Source organism: Podarcis filfolensis, assembly GCF_964270895.1.
Source record: "Podarcis filfolensis genome assembly, chromosome: 3".
Classification (NCBI taxonomy): domain Eukaryota; kingdom Metazoa; phylum Chordata; class Lepidosauria; order Squamata; family Lacertidae; genus Podarcis; species Podarcis filfolensis.
This window is the reverse complement of record NC_139606.1, coordinates 39,715,050-39,723,327: the sequence shown is the minus strand read 5'-3', so window position 1 is coordinate 39,723,327 and position 8,278 is coordinate 39,715,050. Positions and strand designations below refer to the sequence as shown.

The following is an 8,278-nucleotide window of genomic DNA, read 5'->3' as shown; positions in this document are numbered from 1 at the left end:
ATTGTACTGCAACCATCCTGATGAGATTTGGCATGATAGTTCATGCCCTCACAGGAGTCTATGGTATGTGTCAATGTCATCCAATTCTACCCCCACTAACTTGGAGACTTTTCTTTAAGTTCTTGCCGTGTAGTGAGGGGGGTGGTGGAAGGAAATGCGGCTTTGATGCTGTTGCGCCAGGCAACAGCACCCCAAACCTAGCTGTTAGGTAAAGGTAAAGGGACCCCTGACCATTAGGTCCAGTCGTGGCCGACTCTGGGGTTGCAGCGCTCATCTCACTTTATTGGCCAAGGGAGCTGGTGTACAGCTTCCAGGTCATGTGGCCAGCATGACTAAGCCACTTCTGGCAAACCAGAGCAGCGCACAGAAACGCCATTTACCTTCCCACCGAAGAGGTACCTATTTATCTACTTGCACTTTGACGTGCTTTCGAACTGCTAGGTTGGCAGGAACAGGGACTGAGCAACGGGAGCTCACCCCGTTGCGGGGATTCGAACCGCCGACCTTCTGATCGGCAAGTCCTAGGCTCTGTGGTTTAGACCACAGCGACACCCGCGTCCCAACCTAGCTGTTAAAGGTAAAGGTACCCCTGCCCGTACGGGCCAGTCGTGACCGACTCTGGGGTTGCGCGCCCATCTCGCTTAAGAGGCCGGGGGCCAGCGCTGTCCGAAGACACTTCCGGGTCACGTGGCCAGTGTGACAAAGCTGCTCTGGCGAGCCAGCACCAGTGCAGCACACGAAAACGCCATTTACCTTCCCGCTATAAAGCGGTACCTATTTATCTACTTGCACTTAAGGGTGCTTTCGAACTGCTAGGTGGGCTGGAGCTGGGACCAAATGACGGGAGCTCACCCCGCCGCGGGGATTCGAACCGCCGACCATGCGATCGGCAAGTCCTAGGCGCTGAGGTTTTACCCACAGCGACACCCGCGTCCCAACCTAGCTGTTAGCAACCCGTTATTGCCAGATGGAAAGGTGAATGGATATGGCAAGATTTCCTGTTGATTGTAATAACAACAGTGGCCACTAGGGAGGGCTATTGGACAACAAATGGACCTTGCTCCGCTTTTCCCCTCCTACGTACAATTCCGCGCGGAGGAGGGTTAAAGGGAAGCCCTTCTAAACGGTCCCTGGCAAAAAGGAAGCCCATTTCTGGTGCCTGAGTGGGAGCTCTCTGGATGTAGCAGTTCTGGGCAGCTGGGACCTCTCGATCTCGGAAGGGCGGCTTAGCTTTCCCTCGGCCAGCAGAGCGCGGTGGGCGCAGCAGATGCAGCAGCAGAAATACTGGAGATAATCTTGAGCCTTAACCCGCGCGGAGCAAAGGACCGACGGCGGCGAGCAGCGCGTACGTGGTTGCTTTGAATGTCCAGGCGGGAGTCGGAAGGATCGGGGAGTCTGCGCCAGGAGACGAGGCTTGCTGGGCCCGGGCTCTCCTCTTTTTGCCTTTCTTCCCCTCTTTCCCCCTCCCGGGTCTCGCCCTGCCCGCTGCACCCCTGTCTCTCGGGTCCGCCCGACTCCTGAATGCCGCGGGGGGCGCGAAGAAAGGCGTCTTTTTTGATGCTGCGCCTCCTCGCCTTGGCGCCGCCTGTAGTGCTGCAACGCGGCCCGGCGCTTGGGTGAGGGGCTGGGAATCAGAATAAGGCACACCTGCGCGGGGGCGGAGGCAGGCGCGCAGCGGAGCCTCCGGGGCCACTTTTTCCTGCTCGCCCCGCGCTTCCAGTCTTCTTTCCAAACCCAGGTAAGGGGGGGGGGGCACTGGCTTGGGAGAAGGAGCCTCGCCTGATGCATCGTTGGGACCGAGAGAAAGCACGGGCAGGGTAGCGGGAAACGGGCCTCGTTTCTCCCAGGTGCAAGGGAGGCGTATCTACACCACCCTGCGCGACTGGCTTTTGTAGTCGTTTAGTCATGTCTGACTCTTCGTGACCCCATGGACCAGAGCACGCCAGGGACTTCTGTCTTCCACTGTCTCCCGCAGTTTGGTCAAACTCATGCTGGTAGCTTCAAGAACACTGTCCAACCATCTCGTCCTCTGTCGTCCCCTTCTCCTTGGGCCTTCAATCTTTCCCAACATCAGGGTCTTTTCCAGGGAGTCTTCTCTTCTCACGAGGCGGCCAAAGTATTGGAGCCTCAGCTTCACGATCTGTCCTTCCAGTGAGCACTCAGGGTTGACTTCCTTAAGAATGGAGAGGTTTGATCTTCTTGCAGTCCATGGGACTCTCAAGAGTCTCCTCCAGCACCATAATTCAAAAGCGACTGGCTATAGGTAGGCAAAGGGCAGCAGCACCGCGAGGTGAGATGCTGCTGTGCGTCAGAGCCTTTGAGGGACAGCTTCGGAGTGCCTGGCTGTCCACCTATCCTTTTTCTTCCAGGATCTCTTTCCCTTTCTCGCCCACTTTCCCTTTTCTGTAGCTGGATGCACGTTGCGGTTCAGGACTCAGCCCGCGCGCCCGCGCATCAAGGTGGACTCATTCTGAGGTGTGCGCTGCGCCACCAGAGACATACAGAATTCTTTCGCTTCCCGGGTAGATTCTGGACACGAGCTTGGCCAAGATGAGTTGCGCCTGTGTCTCACGGAAGGGGATTATTTCAATTTTTGGGGTAGTGTTGCGAGGATTATAAACACCCCGCCTCCTATGGGATTTAGTGCAAATGCACGCCATACATTGAAAGCGCTTCCATGATTGTTTTGGGGGCGAGGCCATGCGCCTCACACGTGCATCGAATGTGCTTTAACTATATGGTGTGGAATGGATCTGCCGCTGTGCGGAGCGACACCCTTTGCTGGGCTCTTGCGCTTCTCTGTTTTTAGCCTAAGGAGCGTGAGGAAGATAAACGCGTGCATTTCCCATCTTTCCAGGGCTGAGGCGGTAGACCCGTGTCTGGGCTGCACCAGGTGGAGGCCTAACTGATGGAATGCTTGTCCATCATCAAGTCAATGGATGGATCCCCGCACACAGAAGGCTAGAGGCCGGGAGAAGTGGTCTAGTGTTCCTCGCTCCCTTGCGCCCTCGTTTTCTACGAGCAGGGAGCAGGTCTCAGTCAGGCTGAGCCCTCAGCTCGCAGTCTGAAAAAAGCCAGGAGAGCTAGACCTTCAGAGAAGGCACGGGCCCGTAGACGAGCTTGTAGGTGACTGTTCTGCAGCGTTCTCAAAAAGCATAGCTGTTCACTTTGGTTTTTTCACGGGCCGACGAGGCAGTTGCTGGCGCTCCCTCTTCCCGTGCGGTCCTAATCATGGCTTTTCTACCCCGAAAGCGAAGAGCGGCTGCGTTAAAGGTTCTTCAGCGGAGCAGCCTAACCGCAGGCCGCTGGGTCCTGCCTAGGCGTCCTGTTGGTGGAAATAGGAGGTGGTGGATACAGTCCACTTTCCCCGTTGCCTCTACGGGGATAAAGCCTAGGGCACAAGCGGGCGGAAGCCAGGGAGTTCCCAAAGCGCCGCTCGACTCTTTCTCACCACTTTCCCCTCGCAGGGAGACAGCTGCGTTGTTCTAGCAGGGAGACGCAGTGGCAACCTTTCTTCTCTCTTCCACCTTTCCTTTCAGTGGCACATTGTATATGTCTAGGGATACTTTGGGCAGGGGCCAAACTAGGCTTTCTTTCACCCGGGTCAAAGACCCAGTTTCGGCAGCGCTCTCTCGCGCGCACAGGCCGCCCCTCTGGAGGCTTCACAATGCGGAAGGGTCGTAGCGCAGCGGCAGAGCATCTGTTCTGCAGGACCCAGATTCAACCCCCAGCATTTCCAGGTCGGCCTGGGAAATGTCCCCTGTCGGAACCCACAGAGAGCAGCTGCCAGTTAGTGGACGCAATACTGAACCAGACGGACTGATTCGGTGTGAGGCACCTTTTTTTTGAGGACGAGACTTTTTTTGGTTTTTCTAATGCTTTGCTGTGGAAGGAAAGACCCCCTCCCCGAATGGGCTGTAAAAATCGCACGAAGGGCTGTCAAGTAGTAGTAGTAGTGTTTTTATTATTTGTACCCCGCCCATCTGACTGGGTTGCCCAGTGTGCTTTGCTGAGCTGATGACGAGAAGCGCTCTCGGAAGGCTTCCCCCCCAAACTTCCACGAAGGTCGGGCTTCGCGCAGCTCCTCTCGTCAGGCTCTGTCCCGCCTTTCCCGCCCAAAATCCCGGGCTGCCCGGCCGGCCCACGTGCCGGCGAGCAGAAGCGCGCTCTCCCTCCGAGGAAAGGCGCGGGAGGCGAGGCGCCACATTCCGGGGTCTGAGGAAATGATGGCTGGTCAAACTTGGACCTTGCATTCCTGCTACTCCTTCCGCCTCAAACTAAACTAAATGAAGATTTAAGTCGGGTGGAAGCCCCGCTCCCTCCCCAGTGGGACTTGCGAGCCGACAGGAATCCAAATACTTCAGCTGCAGCGCGCCAGTTTCAGCCAAAGAAATGCACTAGGCAGCCGCTGCCTGAGTTGTGTTTGTTTATTTTTTATAGGTGATGACTTCAAGGGTGGGTGAGTGCAGGGCGACCTTGCAGTAGAAGGATTAGTATACACTGGTTAGAAATGGGTGAGCAACGTGTGAAAGAGGGCGGCGTCAAAACCGGAGATGAGAAAACCCCGTGCGTTTTGGTCTCTCCTCAGGGCGTCCCTCAACGTTTAATTTCCCCGCATGAGAACAGCATTCTCCGGGTTCCCAGCAAATTTCACACTCGAGGGAGGGTTTTCCCCCCCTCTCTCCCCGATACCAGGGAATGCAATCCTGTGCGCTTGGGACGGCCCGCTCACCAAGTACAGATGACTGCTTTTCACTCAATTTCGCACCCGCGAGTTTGCAGAACTTTTGAATGCCCAAGGAGACTTTGGACTTTCTAGAAAGGCGCGTGTCTCACACCCCTTGACTCCCGAATGCGCGAGCTCCCCACACGAAATAATCCCCTCGCGCAAAATAATAATAATAATAATAATAATAATAATAATAATAATAAATGCTCCCAAGAAATTCAGGGTCACTTCAATTTCCCGCAAGTATTTCCACTTCAAACTTCTCTCAGTGAAGACCACATCTTTCCTCTTGTGGATTCAGGGACATCCCCTCCCCCCCCCCGCCAGCCTCCCGGGGGCGAGCTAAGCGCCGGAGGTCCCCAGCGGCTGGCTGCGTTCTCTGTCCTGGGCTCCCATCCGGCCCCCGCCTCAGCCAGAAGCCACGGCCTCGCGGCTGCTGCTGCTGCTTGGCTGGGGCGCGGAGGAGCCCAGAGAGCAGCAGCTACGTGTGTTCTTGGCTGGGCGGCCGCTGCCCCCTCCCCGCCCCCGCCCCCCGCGCCTGCCTGCCTGCCTCCCCCCTCCTGCCTGCCTCCCCCCTCCCCGCGAGCCCTTCCGCGGTGGGGGCTGCGGCTGCGCTCGCGCGGGACTCCTCATGCCTCAGGAATGCGGCGAGGTATGCGCCCCTTTCCAAGCAGGCGAGCGGGCGCTGCTCGCTCTTCCCCTACTAGCGCGGAGAGGGGAGAGGAGAGGAGCGCCTAGCTCATCCCGTGGCAGCCGTCCACCTTTTCCCGCCGCCGTTTCGTAACCGCTTACGAGAGGGGAGCGCGGAGTTGGGAGCAGCCCTCTCTTAAGGAGCGCGCTTGGCGAGAGGCTCTTCCCACTCGGAGAAGGCGAGGCTTGCCGGACGGAGCGACCCCTCGCGCCTCAGCAGCCGCCGCTCCTCTCGACGCCGCCACCGCTCCTGCCTCTGGCCGCGCCCTGCCTCAAGGTGCCCAAGACCTTTTCCCTCCGCTGCTGCCGCTGCCTCCTTCCTGAAGCCGGCTCCGTCGCCGCCGCCGCCGCCCTCCCCGCCAGCCCAGGTCTGTGCGCGCGCGGCGGAGAGGGAGCCCTTTCTCGCCTCGTGCCGGCCGAGCCCTTGCAGCAGCAGCAGCAGCAGCAGCCCGCGCGCGAAGGCGCCCCAGGCGAGAGGCGCTGCTGGTGCGCCGGGGCTGGCGGCGCGGGCGAGCCGGAGCGCGCGGGCTCCCTGCGGTGGAAGCGTGGATTTTATAGGGCGCGCGCGCGGGGGGCGATGTCCTCGGATTTGATGGCAGGAGGTCGTCGAGGGTCTCCGGTCAGCTTTCCCCCTAAAGGGCAGATGATTCAGGAGGGAGGGAATCAAAGACGAGCGTGGCACCCGACGGCTTCTCATCAGCTCTTGCTTCTGCAGTTCTGGGCTCTGAAAAGGCTGCACACGCAAATAGTTTCTGGTTTGCTGCCTTTTTCTCTCCGTTGGCGATTGCTTAGAATAGCGGCGTTTAAAAAGAAAGGCGCGCATCGTTTGTCCCTGGGGATCTTTAGTTCCTGCGCCCCATTTTTATCAAGCTGAGTGGGAGTTGGGGGTGGGCAAGGAATCCCCCTCGACGTGGGCAAGGGAAATCCCTGGTCGCAACTGCTTCACACTGGCTGGGCGTCGGAAGCTTTCTCTGCCTCTCTGTCTCTCTCTCGCCCTCATACCGCGCCTTCTCTGGCTGTGTAACAGCTCCTTATATGTAAGTTTCTCCTTTCCAGTTGGTAGTTTTGTTGTGGGGGCAATCGCTCACGTTTGCAGGTTTGGACTCGAGTTTTTGTGTGTGCAAGATTGCGTTTTGTTTTCATTGTGTGCGAAATGATTCTCTGGCCGGGGATCGACGCGTCTGAAAGAGATCTGCTTCTGCTGCTTCTTTTTTCTCAAGGTCCGGGTGACTGCAAATAAACTGAAATAAATTCAGAGCGGCGGCGTTCCTTGGCTGCTGCCAACTCAAGAAAGGCAGCTCATAAATTGTGCAGTGGAAAGCAGAAAAGTCAGCGAAACTGTTGCTAAGCGATCGGATCAGCGTTTTGGCCAAACTAAAAAGAGAAACGTTTTCGAAGGGTGTTGGTGGTGGGAACTCCAGTCTGGAAGGAGCGGCCGGGGCGGGTTGGGGGCGCTGGGAATATATCTCCTTATAATGCTTTGGCTCCGCTCGGGTTCTTTCGGGGGCGAGTAGCTGCGTTGCTGCTTCTGCCCGGCAGGTGGCGCTGGAAGCTCAGAAAACACACCCCGGATAGAAGCCGCGTCCTCCTTCGAGCTCGCTGCTTTAAATGCCTCCTGGGTGCGCACCGGCCGAGGAGCAGACGCGCTCACGAGTGGAGCGCTGGAGAGGAGAGCGTGCGCGTGCATGTATGCAGGTAGGCAATGAGAAGAGCAACGAACAAGATCGCTCACGTTGGCTGGCTGCTACAGAAGCGAGAGATTCTCGGTTGCATTAGCACCGCGTGTGTGTATATTGGGGTGGGGGTATATTTATATATATTTAAAAGCATCCGTTGAGCAGGCGCTTCTGCTGCCTGTGCGCTTCTGTTGAGCGTCAGGTCTCGGGCAGGAACTGGGAAGGTATTGTCGAGTCTTGTCAGTTTCGCAGAGCGATTAAACGTACCTTCTGGCTGTGTGTGTTTAAGAGAACAAAACAAAACATCTCTTTCCATAGCCCAGAAACTATTTCTTCCTCCTGTTAATCGCCTAATGATTTACGCCAGCTGTTTTGCTTTGTGGTTTGGTCTTGGCAGCGCTATCAGTGATTCAAGTCTATTGCTTAATTACTCGCGCCTTTCCTTCTCGCGGGAATGGGTAAACGAAAAGCTGAAGCTAAAAGTTGCTGTTGGGTATTTCCTCTTTTTTAAAAAATACACCAGATCTCGGATGCTTCGTTTATACGGGTTACAAACGTCTCCGCTTCTCATTTTGGGCTATGTAAGAGCCTTTTAGTCTAGACTTGTGTGCGAAAGTTTCAGGGGTTTATATCACTCAACACCCCACCCCCCTTATTGGCTCCCTTGTATTGCTTCAGAGTGAAGACAAGGATGCTCTGAAAACTCTGCAAGACCATTAAACTTGACTAGATTTGCCTATCAGGACAATGAACTTTGGCTCAAGGCCCAGTAGGAAGGGTACAGTTAAATGCAGAATTAGGCACACTGCCAACCTGATCCTATGGATGGGACTTACTCCCAAGTAAGTGTGCACTGGACTGCAGCATTGATCACTGTGGATTTAGAGTCTGTGCTGGATCTTCCAATCTCCCAGGTCTTAAGCAAGTAGATTTTTAAAAACCACCCATATAGCTTTTTTTCCAGAGAGGAAATACAAAAATCTCCTTGATGCTAAAATATATATTTTACTGCTGCTTTTAAACGTTTATAATGTGGTAAATGTGTTGCGGGTGCCACCCAGCCTGCAATAGATCGATAAATCAAGTATTGACAAGGAAAAGCATCACTTAACTCCCCCATACCCCCCCAAAAAAACCCTTCTTAGTATACAGTATGTTCTGCCTCAGTGCAAAATTCTGAGTT

The 8,278-nt window shown here is 55.8% G+C and overlaps 1 protein-coding gene across 23 annotated transcripts in view; it reads left to right on the top strand.

The window, feature by feature from the left end:
* Positions 1-1,102: 1,102 nt before the first annotated feature.
* COL12A1 (collagen type XII alpha 1 chain) overlaps positions 1,103-8,278 on the top strand; it is a 116,394-nt gene continuing 109,218 nt past the window's right edge. For 3 of the 23 annotated variants that reach the window (XM_083608070.1, XM_083608077.1, XM_083608082.1), the window contains exon 1: positions 6,797-7,114. The gene's annotated coding sequence lies outside the window, so the exon portion shown is untranslated. Of the gene's footprint in view, positions 1,346-5,299; positions 5,788-6,796; positions 7,115-8,278 lie in introns of those variants that run through there. The other 20 variants (XM_083608079.1, XM_083608089.1, XM_083608071.1 and 17 more) reach the window with 15 other exon arrangements.